Here is a 14,880-nt window from a genome sequence, read left to right as displayed (position 1 = left end):
AGAGACCTTTCTGACAAGAAAGCAGTCCAAACACAAAGCAGGCTTGCTAGTGAAGGCAGCTTGCTCCATGACTGTGAGTGTTCAAATAGAAGCATAAATGACCTTATAGGCAGGGAAGCTATAGAAAAAATTTTTGCACCATGTAAAAGACAAAACTTAGACTCCCTATAAAATCTCTTCCAACTGCTAGATTTCATGATTTGCTAAGCCAACCAACATACAGGTATAGGCACAACTCTACCAACATTGAAAATAAAACAGAATTCTATATGGAATTTTCTCATTAAAAATAAGACAAATGGTTATTTCCCATGATAATCTGGAAACTGTAGAACAGATGGCACACTTCCTCAAAGCACTAAACACATGTACCCAGCTTTAAAATGTAGCACAGAATGTCAGACATTCTACAGAGGACATTTGTTCACATATTAATATCTCTAAAATCAGCCTACGCCTTACAATCCATGGTATTGTACAATTGCAGTCACCAGGTGATGGTCATGCTTTAGTTGTCGATGCCTGAACATTGTGCACAGCTGGTCGTCGCTGTTCATGCTATCATTGCTACCTTTAATTATACTATCATTCAGCAGTAAAACCAAAAAGTTATCGTACACCAAAAGGAACTAAAATACACACTGGGGCATAACTTTTGTATTAACCAAAGCAGATATTTGTCACTGGAGGAATGTCTACAATTCCATATTACAAAGTAACCAATTTATTTAACTTATGGTTTATTTTTGATGTGTGCACAAAAGTAAAATACAATACAAATCTATGTCTTAAAAATCTAAATGACCTTTTCAATAAATATAAAATCAAAGAATTTAAAGCGATAAGAAAGAATTCTGTCACAGTTTAATTAGAAAAGCTTATCCTTTCCTAGTGGTACATTAAAGTAAAATAATGATACACCTGAAAATCAGTGGTGTCTTAGGATTCACTGAAATACAATGTTTCTTGCAAATTTGGTGCATACTTTATACCACGCAGCCCTTTATTTTTAATCTATATCATATATGAAATCTTAGAACTATATAGTTGGAAGGAACCATAGAGTTCATTTGATCTAACTCAATCTAATGTATAAATCCTTTCAACAACATACCTAATGTACTAGATGACAAATTTTAAAGAAGCTGAAAGATTCCCAGCATGCTAATAGAGAAAGCATGCTATCCAAAAGAAAATTTCTCAAACAAATCACATAAAGCATCCCCAAAAAAGGGCTCAAGCTTAATAGAAAATTTAAGATTAATGTTCAGTGAAGCACACCACAAAGTTAGCATAGCAGTGACAAACTGGAAAAATGTATCTGCAACATATAACTGATAAAAGATTTATAGAAATTCTCATAAATCAGCAATAAAAATGATAGAAGAAATGAATAAACAGAAATGATAGGAAAAGACATTTCACAGAAAGGAACATCAGAATACCTAATAACCGTATAGAGAAAGTTTGACTTTATTATTAATCAGATATAGCTATGACATTACATAATTGTTCTCTCATTTACAGAATAAAAGAATAGATTTTAATCTTTAGAAATGACACAAAGTTTATCAAAAAGAACCCCAAAATAAATTATTTTATAAAGTAAACATTCATTTTAGAGTTAAAAATGATAATCTTAATTTACTTTCTAAATTACATTTCAGGCTGTCTTGAAATATCATAATATCTGTACAGAGAAATAAAGTATATTTCATAATTTCCAAATAAAAATACATATATTTATCTCATTTTTCTTTCGTTAACAGAACTTGTTTATGTTTTAAGAAAACACCACACAGTTGTGTAAATTAAGCAAAGTTTAAGCACAACTTAGAAAGGGAAACACTCACTGTGTCTATTTCAAAAAAAATAAAAATTTTCATGTTAACGATGTAGTGGAAACTACTACATCAATGGTTTGTCATTTTAAGGAAAATGTCAAGTTCGGTAACAGCTGTTACTAGGTCAAATGCAATTCAAAATCATTAACAGCAATGTATGGTTACTTCTAATAAATATTTAAATAGGTTCTCTAGGTGTGAAGTTCACGTATTGCTCAATAATTCTAGGACTAATCAAAAGCAAAGGGGAAAAATAATTCTCAATATCCTGGGAACAGTAAAAACTTATTTGACCTGTGTCAAACAGGGAGGTTCCCAACTCAAATAGATGGATAACAGTTCTAAAGTAATTATCTCATTAAAATCCCAATCAAGCCGCATGCCATAAAAATCCAGCATCAGCTTTATATTTTAGTTGTGCGTATACACATTTAGAGACCATTTAAGTTAGTGACTGCAAGTTTTATATTTAAGAGTCATATATTTAAGAGTCAAAGAATAAGTTTTTTATCTTTAAGGATAGTAAAGACGAATACATATTGTCAGTGTACATACTGACAATGTGAATCTGTTTAATAATTTCATCTTAATGTTATCTCATGCTATATAAACTACAAAGAAAATAATGCTATTTGAAAGGAAAAGGAAAAATAAAACATACATATTCCCAAGTTCCAGGTAATAAATGAACAAAAGAATTGCACGAATACTCAGAAGTCCAAAAGAAGCTTTTAAAGATCAATAAATTTTTGGAATCTCAAAATTTTTTATTCTTATATTTTATTATTATTGATAAGTGTATATATACCACCCTCCCCTCAATGAAATAATGCCCAGTCTATTGCTTTTGAGAAAGAGCAAAACAGATGGTTCCAGTCAAAGCCCTTTAACAACTTTCTGTATTTACCACCTATCTACAGAAGGGGGTTGTGGTGTGGGGGATGGCTAAGAGGAGGATGTATGTATGCTGCAGTGAAGAGAGAGTGGTAATTTAAATCAAAAATGGACAGGTAGAGCAGTGAGGGATGAAACTGAATGTAAATTATGTTTGGCTTTAATATAAGAATTTTAATATTTTATTAATAATAAATCCACCTTGCCCCTTCCCTTAAACTGCTGTCACAATATGTATTAGGGGCGCCTGACAAATGCTTGAGATCTTTGCCATCATTATTACACAAGAAAGACTTTGAAAGAATTCCAAGCAATCCATCCATGTCATACTTTGACAAAGCAAGTGAGAGGCAATGGGTAGAGAAGATTTATCTCTGAATGAAAAGTAACAAAGCCTTAACTTTAGTCTCAGTTCTGCCCCACATAACCTAGCTCTTTGACCTGGGGTAACCCAAGGCAAGGAGATTATTTTTTTAGAAATTCAGTTATCTACTATGTAAAATGAAGGAATAAGAAGAAAGGTCTTCCAGTTCTAAGAAGGTAGTCACCAGTCTAGATGGTTAGAATAGTGACAAAAAGTCAAATAAATAAATTGTTGTCATTAATTACAGTCTATAATTAATTTTCAGGCATCTTCCAAATTTACAATCACAGCTTAAGAAAAAAAACTTCAATAAGCTACCAAAAGCATGAAAAAAAAAACACAATATAAAGCTGATTAAATGCTTCCTTTTATCAGCAAAAAAAATAAGCTAGGATTACATTAAGAAAATCACACATAAATTATTTTTACAATTGCTCTTCAAATAATGAAAACTTAGTCGAAGAAAGTAAACTATTTAAAAATTGTTTAGTTTTTATTATAGATAGCAAAAGATAAAGACCAATCTAAGAATTTCTATGTCATTTATAACTTCATTTAAAAACAAATTCTTAACTCCTTACGACAATTAAACAGAAGAAAGGTAGGGGAGAATTTAATTTTTACATGATTACTCGAGTTACACTTATAGCAATCCCTACACAAAACTTCTGAGATTTCCACAATTCATATAAGGAAACATAGAAAGCTCAGAGTAAATATTTTAGAAATGTCCAACTGGGGTTAAAATAAGACTGATAATAAGCTTTAAAAAACACCAACCTAAAAACAAGTTTACCACCTTGAATGCATGAAATGCTACTAAATGAAAAAGTAATCTGGATGAGTTAAAAATAATTGACTCTATGCTAGTTATTATAACATTACGTTGGATTCTCTCACTTGGGAATACAATATTTAAATACAACTATAGCTAAAAAAAAAAGGCATTGTTTTATTAGCATGTAGTATTTTTCTCTGACTTTTATAAACTCTAGGAATAAACAGCAATTCTTTATTCAAATAAAAAATTAACAAAAAATAAATATCTTGAAAATTAAAACATAATTATATTTTTTCTGCCAGATAATGAATTTGGGCCATGCCAGTGAAATTATAATGTTATCTTTTAAAGATACATTTTTTAAACTTTCACTTTTTGTTTTCTAAAATCAGCGTCTATATTTAATCACTACATTTCACATTATAAACTTCCATTTAGCAAACATTTAGTAGAGCCCCAATAATGACAAGTGACAAACTCTATTACACTACAAATCAAACATACACTTGAAATTTAACTACTTCTCCAAATAAATCCCTTCCCCACCACCACTCCCTGCAACGGCAACAATTCATTAAACTGGAATTTATGGAAAGTTGTACTTTAATAAAAGTTACTTATAATACTTACAAGCTTAGTTTAAATAATTACAAACTACATATTCAACATATCCAAGGTACAAAAATAGGTTTGTTTATTTTTCCCTGATTTTCCCTGATGGTCAAATTTGGGACACATCAGATTGTACTGAAATTGTCTAAAAGTTTTAAGAAATAAAGACATAACTACTAAAGTGAAATATAGAAACAAATTAACACTGGCACCGATATTTATTATATGCCACAGAATCAATTTATTAAAATGCATATATATAAAAACTGGCATGCAGTATTTAGAAAAACAACTTATTTAATCCAACCAAATTTCTATTTTACAGAAAATGTTCACATATTAATTTTCTCTAGATAAGATATTCCCATGGTAAGAGTGTGATCAACAGCTTACAGGGTACTCATCTTTACTCTGAATTTTCCGACAAAATGGAACATAACGTTCTTTCCATCCCAAAGTTTCCACTATTCTGTATTAAATTTTCGAAAAGGTATAAGTCTACTTTAAATGATCTCAAATACTTCTTGAGAAAACCATTATATACTAAAATCTATCAATTGATTCTTCCTCAAAAGTATGGTTTTTGAGAGATTGTTTGAACTTTTCAACTTTAGTTTTTATTAACTTTTGTTTACATTAAACATGATATATAATTTATATTAATAAGCATAATACCACTACAAAAACCTATCATAGAATCACAGAATTTTAGGGTTAAAAGTGATTTTAGAGAGTGTATAACCTAACTCTTCCCTCTTTCCCAAAGTCTTACTCTATTTTTACTAATGAGGAACTTGAGGCCTGGAGAAGTTATTTTATTTTATTTTTTTTCATCAGTTTTGCTTTACATGACTAAAAACACTAAGACTCTGACAAGTCTGATTTTTTTTCTTTTCATAAAGAAAAATATCCTATGCTAGTATTTAGAATGTTTTACATTTCAGTATATCGATCACAGATATAAGATCGAAGAAGCTGAAATCATAGATTATATAATTAAAAATGGGTTAAATAAATAAATATAAATTGTCAATATAGTGAATCCTCAGCTCACATGTCAACCATGTAGTTACCTTGTATATTTAATACAAATTTCTAAGAGATAAACAATTTGTAAATTTTCAGACATTATCAACGTTTAGGTGTTTCCTTAATGTCGTAAATGTTCCAACAATCAATATTTTTATCACTATAATGATGTTTCATTAAAATATATGTATATAAAACAAACTATTTTATTTAATTTTATGAAGCTCTATTCATGAAGGTCAAAAGTCACAATACAATTTAAATAAAATACATATTATTCAGTAAGGAATTTGACAAGTGGCAACAAACATGTTGTTAGTTTAATACAGATGGAAGACTACGAATAAAAAGTAAATGACAGCAACAAAATCAATATAACTGACAAATCAAGTTACTACATATAGCATCAGTTCACAGAGATAATGTAAAAACAAACAAACAAACATGTGACTAGAACACTACATGACTGTCATGTGCTAACATCTGGAATTAAGATTACCAGAGTGGAGAAAATGAAATGCCCCTGAAAATAAAGACAAGCATTAATTCTCTGAATTTATTCTTGTTGTACACATAGAAATGTAATTCTTATCCTGAGAATTGATTTCGCTAAAAGTTTTCAATTGTATTAGTATTTTCTTCAAGAATGAAAGAAAATGAGTAAGATGAATCAAAACTTCTTAAACCTCTATTACAAAAAAGATATAATTAACCTGCAATGTTTCTATTAAATATTTAATGAGCATATAAGCTGAGATTGACATTTCTTTTTTAAAACTGTGAATGTTCAAATGTCAAAATTTTACTAAAAAATTTTTAGAAAAAATACTAAATATAATTTATGATACATTATAAAGGATGAGTTTTGACTGGTTTGCAACTTGAAATCTTTGACCAGATAACTAACTATATAACTGGGATATTTATGTCATCAGTTAAAATACATCTTTTCCCAAATGATAAATCTATATAAATTCTTTCAGAATTAGCATGGCAGAAAACATACAAAAAAAGAAAAAGAAAATTCAATGAATCTTGTCAAAAGAGAAAACTCAAGAAAAAAATGACAAGCTAGTATTTACACGTTGGAGACTTTTTTAACTATTTTATCGATTAGTCTCTGGACCCTATACCAAGAAAGTTGCACCACCAAGACTCATCATCATAAAAGATGTTAAACTTGATAAGTAGAATCCTCAAGAAGAAACTAAAAGAGGAGGAAGTGGGGGAAAAGGTATCTAGGGATATAAAAGAATCTCTGACAAAATGAGAGAGCACATCAAATCTATGTAAAATCATCCCTCAAAGAATACAAACTATGGGCAATACATTCATGAACTTAAGTGTTTAATCCAAAAATAAAGATGCAACCTGTAAAAAAAAAAAAAGAATTTTTTAAAAGATTAATTTTGAGCCAAAACTGGATGGACATTAGGACATTTATACAAAATTTATTTTTCCACTGATTATTAATATTTCATGAAAAACAATGGTCACAAGAGAAAATATGCTTTGGGATTACAGTCTCTCTTATCTACCAACTTAAATAACTTTTAAAACATTTATATATTTTAAATTATTTTTATCAGATTTTTTTTTTAAAGCACACTTTGGGTATAATTAATTAAAGAAAAGCTAAGAATTATAAACACAAATATTTTGACAGTATAATTCCAAATAATAGAGTGTACTCTATTTTATTGATCAAAACTGGATGCTACTTAATTAATTACATGAAAGTTAACACATTAGGAAAAATATTCAAGACATAAGCTATCATCATATTATAGTGGAAGATTTCATCATTTTACAAATGTAAAGCTATCCCAAACTACGATTGGTTATAAAATGCCAATAAAATAACTGATATAAAATCTGTTTTTCTAGTTTAAAAAGTGCATCAAAGTTATTTGTAGCATGCATCCTTTCTAAAATCTGTTTAAAAGGTTATAAGCAAATTGAAAAAACTTAATTATTCAACATTTAATTGTTTATGTAAAATATTTACAATATTTTATCAAGAAAATATTGATAGGCCAGTGCTAATAATATTAAGAAATCAAATATATTGGTTTAAAAAGTTTTAAAACAATAGTCTTTTGTTGAATTTGCCTATTTTAGACATGATTATGTGAAACCAAGCAGTTGGAGGAAGTAGTGCTGCAATACTGTCCTTTTTATGAAAAGTGTGGTAGTGAAAAGGTCACATAAGTAATCTGATTGATACTACCCAATTAAGAAAAAACGCACAGTCTAATGACTGCCAAAGACGAATAAAAAGTGTAAAAGAAAAAGTATGCCATCACCTGCAAAACATATTATATTTTAATTAAAAGTTGTTATCAAGGATCAGATGATAATCTAAAACAAATTATATATATTAAAATCTATTCCTAAAACAAATACATTTGATATTTTGAAATGATTTATAAAAGAAATTATATATAACTGTAATTCACACATATTAGACTTTGGTTTTAAGAATTATATGATAGTGAAAGTTCATCTTATAAAATTCCATTTAATTAATGAAATTGAAAGCTCGCAAAATTATAAAATAATTACAAGTTTAGTCAAATTCAAATTTTGATTTGTTCTTAGTTCTTGTGTCTACACAGCCCACACTACTAAAAAAATTAGAGTAAGACAGACTTATGTGTGCATACAAATTGAAGTTAACACAATAGTTGTTTAAAACAGAAAAACAGAACATATATATGTGTGTATCTTCTTCTTCTACTGATATGTGACAAAGTATAACCATTTAATCATTAGTAAGCAACTAGCAACAGCCGGAATATGTTTTATGCTTCATTAAAACAACATTGAGGCCCATTACAGTGCACAGCAAATGGGGCTGGAAACCACCGCACACCCTGGCAAACCACATTCCCTCCTAACTTCGTTTGCTTGAAGCAGCTAGAAAGTGAACGGCAATATACTCTCAAGTAAGCCTTTATTAAGTATGAGAAATAAATTATATTAAGTGTTATTTTTGAACACAGAAATGAGGGAAAAGGTTGTTAAGATATCAAATTTACTAAAAAAATAATTATGTGAGAAATAAGTTGCTGTCACAAGAGAGACTTGCCAGACACTGCATTTGAGCTAGTTGTTATACACACCTTTGGAATCAATTTTGTGACACAGAGATTAGTCTGTGGTACTAAATCGCATGAGAGTAGATCAGAAAAAAACTAAAGGGTAAGGGAAATGTTTCCCTTACCATTACTCTAGTACCATTACTCTAGAGGCATTAAGGAGCCCTCATTACGTGTATAAGTAGTTAAGATACTGACATGATTCGATAGTTCAGAAAATATTATAAATTGCTTTTTTATAACATGCTTCCATATCTCAGATTTCTAATATATATGATTTTACTTCATTAGAGCCTCACGTCTGTAATTTTAACAAATTCAATTCTAAAACTTGAAAATTACCTTGGAAATTTGTGGGAAGCCACAGAAAGCTCCTCAGAAGCAGACACATATTAAATATTAATTATAATGACTGTCATGTTATAGTGATTATGTCATTATTTAGGAATGTTAATTAAGACATAAAATTACCTGTTAATTGCAAACTCATTCTGAAGAAATATATTTGTGCTTGTATGTTTAGTAGCAAAGCCGGCATGGGGACCAGACCATAATAGACTGCAGTTCTATTTTCTAAAATGCTGACATTTGAGCAAATGTTCCCATGGAATGTTTGCCTAATTCAGGGACTGACATTTCCTCTTTGTAACTTGCTTAACTAAGGAGACATGCAGGCCAAACTCTACAGTACCCACAGGCAGCAGGCCATTACTTGCTGCTGCAACTTGTACTTCCTGCCCTTCTCTGTCTCTTTATTTTGACATGCATATTATCTTAGCTGATTTCTATCATCTTACAAGAGTCGATGACATACCTTAAAAGATTAAGCTTTCCCACCTGGGATTTGTCCAGAAATTCAGTGTCTTATAGCTTCTTATAGACTTCTTCATTCTCTTATATTCATGGTTATCAATAGTGGCTTTCTTTTTATTTTATGTTTAACTACAGGACACAGGCAGTTATGTTGATAGAAGTCAGTTTATATTGTCACTCATCTTTCATTATAACTACAAGGTTGACTTCCGCTCTCTTATAACACTTTGCTGCCATCTATGTGTATAAAAGAGTACAACACTCTTCTAAGCACCAGAACTTCCCTATTCGAAAAAACAATCACGTCTCTAGACAGATGACAAGGGGAGTTTTAGGAATAATTTGCTTCCCCACAAGAATGTAGAAGCTTACCAGGAATTTCTATTTATTTCTTGATGAAGCAACTTTCTAAAACTGGAAGAGTACTTAAGATGCATTATTTAACATAAACCAAAACCAATAGTTTTTTCCATTACTACTATTGATAAACTTTAGCTAATATGGAAACTTCTAATGTTAAGATTTTTTAAAAAAGATAACAAGAAAAGCTAAGTATTAAGTCGTTAAATAGTTAGAATAAAATAAATTAATTTTTGCAAAATTACAATTTAAATATCTTGTCAAACGATATGATAAAAATGATCACTAAGCCAAAACACTTTTACAATATTTAATATGAAATAAATGTAAAGCGACCATTAGTACTTTAGATAACTTAAAAGTACTAATAAGTTATCTAAAGTACTAATAACTCAAATATGTGACCTAATAATCAACTAACCTCAGTCAAGCACTCGAATGCTTCTTTTCTAGGGAAAATGGAAAAATATATCAGAACACTAGAGAACCTCTCAACCTCCCCTTTAAATACTGACTAGCTTGTCCGGAATTGTCTTGACAAACATCACTGTCAAACAAACAAATAAGAAAAACACTCCATTGTGAGCCATATGGGAACCTTAAGCAAAACAAACAAACAAAAACTTTCCTCTACTAAAACATTTAACAGTTAATGCACACAGTAAAGACTGATACTTCCAATCAGGACCAATGATGTGTTAATAGTCCTAAAGAATGCTCCTTAAAGGTTTATTTTGTCAATACCAATTTCTAAAACACTTTTTACTGTTAAATAAACTGGCACTAATAAAAAATATAGGCGAGGGAGTGGACAGGAGACTCAGGAAAAGGTTTTACCCTGACATAACAAACAATATGAAAAGCTCACATTAGCTGCCTTCCCTCTACCAATTTGCCATTTACAGTAACTGCATAATTGCTATCAATACAATGTACTTAACACAGTTTAACAAGCAAAACCAAGCCTGAATGCATATTTACTCGTAAATAAAGCAAATTCAAATTCACCATGGATGATTATTTTATTAATATCTCTAAACAATGTATACATTATGTGAATATTACTAAAAAGAGTAACATAATGAAACCTACTAATCTTTGATGCTAGAAATTTTTGAAAACATAGAAATCTAAATTAAAGCATTTTCTTAGAATTTATTTCTTGCTGAAACTGGTAAGGTAGCCAATCAATAATTTATAGAAGTTAATAAAAACATTTTACACATTAAATTTCTTTGAAATAGAAAAGGTTTCATTTTATCTTATTACACCAACTTTAAGAATCCAGTTTAACAGAGAATTTTAAAAATTCCACTCGTACTAAGAGGATAAAGTAGGAATCACATTTGATATCAAGATCTATTGGGTGTTTTAAAAGACCTGTTAAGTTTAAATTCTTAAATTTACACACAAGTTTTTTTGTGTGTGAGGAGGAGGACAGATATATCTAACCTGTGGTATTAAACAAGTTATTATTTATGTCTACATTTTAATTTATGCAACTCACATATTCTAATCTAATTGAGAATCCAAAAACACTTTTCCATTCATCATTACAAGTCCAAAACAAAAAGTTTCACTCACAGTACCTTCGCTGACTTACTATTTGTTTAGTATTTGTGCTTATAAATACATCTAGAAATTGATGTTAAGATAAATTATGTGCATTTAGCTATCTGCATTATTTTAGCTTAATTTTTGCAAAGCTAAAATAATACTTTGGATTTTATTTTGTAAACAAGTCACAATTGTAAGTGGATTAAAACTACAAAACTTAACAAACATACCTTTGTGTGGTCCACTAATTATAAGCAAAATTCCAAACATTATTAGCTGTTATCAAAATTACAATACCACCTAGATCCAATAAAGCAAACAATCCGTTTGAACAGGGAGAGGAGAACTTTCATAGAGTGTTCTCTCTCATATAAATTCTTAATGGACTATAAAGAACTTTTTAAGTGGTTTTAGATTTGAATTCAATTGCTCAAATCCATAACAGACTTCCAAGAAGAATTTGAGCCAGATGAGACATGGGACCCACCAGCAGTGAACAGTCCTGCTTTACCCTCATGAATACAAGATAAAAATGTTAACTTCTTACTAAGAACCATTTATGCAGTTTATGCACTGTAAGCACAAACATCAAATTATGAAATTAAAGGTTATATACTGCATTTTCACCCTGTAACAAACTAAAAAAGCTACCAAATTTTTTTAAATATCAAGGGGACTGTGCCTGCCTAGGTGATGGACAAGAAGATCTATCAGGAAGAAACAGAGTCTGGGAGAACAAAGACAAGCAAAACGCAAGCATAGAGATTTGTTATCACCCAAGCTGCCTATCTATGGAGAGTAAAAGCATCCAGTATTTGCTCCATTCACCTTACTCACTTCACTTGTAAGGGAATTAATTTTTCCAAAAACAGACACATTATAGTATGCAGAGATATTAGGTCGAAATACAAACATATCTTATTAATACTTATATTCTCAAAATTACACTCACTGCTCTTTACTAAGTAAAGCCTTCTGCCCACAGGTACCTTCGTGATTTCAATATTAATAATTTGCTATCTAGAGTGATTTTATGTTTCTGTGCACATATAAGAATTACATATGAAAACGTAAGAATTAACTTTAAATCTCATAAAATACATAAGCCTATATCAATTTATATATCTACTAAGCAAAATAAATTATCTTTAGAGACCTAACATGGAGTTATAATTGGTATATACTAATATGTGGACAAAAATATATTTGCATAATTAAAACAAATGTTTATTTTTAAATCTTAGGAAACAGATTAACTGACAGTACAGTCATATAACTAATTTGGTAATTTCTTTTTTAAAAGTAAGCATTGAATAGAAACAAATTACTCATTCTGGTTGTTCAGCTACTGATTCTTCTGATTACATAAGTAGCAAATATCATTAGTCTCCCATAGCCTTTAGGGAAACTTAAACACCAGGAGAGTATAGGCTCTTGGTATAAAAAATTTATATTGAATTGAATTGAACTATCCTAACCAAAACAACTGTGATCATTCCTGATGAATTAGTACTGTGGATTTCTATCTTAACTTCATACTAATTTTATTTTAGTATCACTGACATACTAACATTACACCTTGTATCGTTGTATTTGGGGATCTTTCTAGCTATGCAAACACTACTCATGTGGTATTAATTATAACCAGTTCCTCCAGCAAGGAAAAAACAATGTTACTAACTCAAACCTACTGCATCAAAACTTTATTTCACTGTAATAAATGGTGAGAATGATGAGAGAGGTAAGACCTCAAACATGAGAGTCTTGTGTTATCTTTCCTTCATATTTCAGTGACACCTCCTCCTCCCATCAGTCTCAGATTAGTAGTATGACAAGAAAACCAAGTGGCGTCAGCTCTGGGTTCCAGCCTAGATAGTGAGCTCTGCTGCTCCTCAAATGGAAGTTCCAGGCGGCACTTTCTGAAATAAAGGCTTGAGCTGGCTCACTGCCAAGATCTCTTTCACTTCAGAATTCTATGGCCCATTTAATAAAAAACAAAAGCTCCAAAACACCATTTTCCCCTTTATGATATGTCATAACAAGTTAAAGTTTCAGTGGCAGGAACTACGGACATTTGAGTGAGGAAAACATTTTTGCATACAATTTCAAACAGCAGCTGTGGCAAAGGGCAATACTCCATCACAGGCAGAAGCCAAAATGAATGGCACACTGACTCATTGTATTACCTTACTGCATTCATTTCTGTGGATAATTTTCTCATGTTAGCCGAAATTATGAGCAAGGAACACACAGGAACTGGGGGCGGAGGGCGGGAATAGCGGAGTGGCCAATTTGCATTTCCTGTCCCCCTCTCCCCCAGCTCCTACTATTTTATTTCCTAGAGTACTTGCTCAGATAGGACCATGCAGCCACTTCCAGGAGAGTTATTGTTATAAATAAGACGGACAGGATGGCCTTGCTGAGAAGCTGATATTTAAGTAAAGGTTGGGACAAGTTAAGGAAATAAGGCAGGTGGATATCTAGAAAGAGTATTACAAACAAAAGCGAGTGCAGAGGCTCACAGGATCCACAACCTAAGGAGGCTTGGAAAGGTTGAGCACTTTGCCAAAGTCACATAGCTAGCATGTGACATGGCTAGGATCTGAAGCCAGGGAAAACAGCAAGCCTAGGTTCTGGGGTGGGCCTGGATCTGAAATTTTAGAACGTATCCTGGGAATCCTGATGTGTATCCCTGATTGGAGAACTCTTGTCTATACTACAGTGTCTCATGAAAAGCTTCCTCCCTTCTGCCCCATGACACAGTCATCTATTCTAACACTCATCACAATGCTTTTCATCTGTAAGCCCCTCGTGCATCCTGCTGGCACAGGGCCTGGTAAAAGGCAGCAACCAGAATTAATAGCTGTACTCACACAACTTGACTCTAACAAGCAATTGTGTGGGATGTGGGGCTAGAGCCTCACCCACGTTTAAGGATGTTCTGACAGTTCTCTTTCTAACAGCAATAGCTATGCCCCCACCTAGTCCTCATTTTCCTGCTCTACTCACACCTCCCTGTCAGGCTGCCCAGATCCAAAATAAACAAAAGAGTGAGCAAGGACATAGGAGAACAGCCCTCTCTGCTGTTTGCTCTGGGTTTTTAATAGGCCACCCCCTACCTTTGCTTTAATTATACAGTAAAGAGCCACATTGTTGCAATTTTGTTTTGTTCTATAACTGGGTTATTCAGGAACTAACCAGATGTTCAAACTAGGCACCTGCCCTTCCCTACCATAAGGCAATTCTCCCAATGCATTTAGTCACCCACCACCCTCCACTCAATTAGAGCAGCCACAAGAGGTTTAGGCTTCCTGGAGATAAATATAGGGGTTAGCTCTCCAGCTATAAATTTCAACTCTCAGAACCAGCCAGAAAAAAAGCCACACTTTTTTAATGGAGATGATAATTTTTTAATTCAGGTAATTAAATTGCTCAGTCTCCTTCCCAGGGGCCATTCTTTAATTCCCATTCATGTTTTAATTCCCAGCTTCATTCCCTAGACTAGCTTTTTTGTCTCATCTTTCC

At 31.5% G+C, this 14,880-nt stretch overlaps 1 protein-coding gene across 5 annotated transcripts in view; it reads right to left on the bottom strand.

Moving 5' to 3' along the window:
* GMDS (GDP-mannose 4,6-dehydratase) overlaps positions 1-14,880 on the bottom strand; it is a 607,022-nt gene that overhangs the window by 438,455 nt on the left and 153,687 nt on the right. The window lies entirely within an intron of this gene.

Source organism: Pteropus alecto, unplaced genomic scaffold, assembly GCF_000325575.1.
Source record: "Pteropus alecto unplaced genomic scaffold, ASM32557v1 scaffold389, whole genome shotgun sequence".
NCBI classification, from domain to species: Eukaryota; Metazoa; Chordata; class Mammalia; order Chiroptera; family Pteropodidae; genus Pteropus; species Pteropus alecto.
Note: the sequence above shows the minus strand (reverse complement) of the source record. Positions and strands in the feature narration are given on the sequence as shown.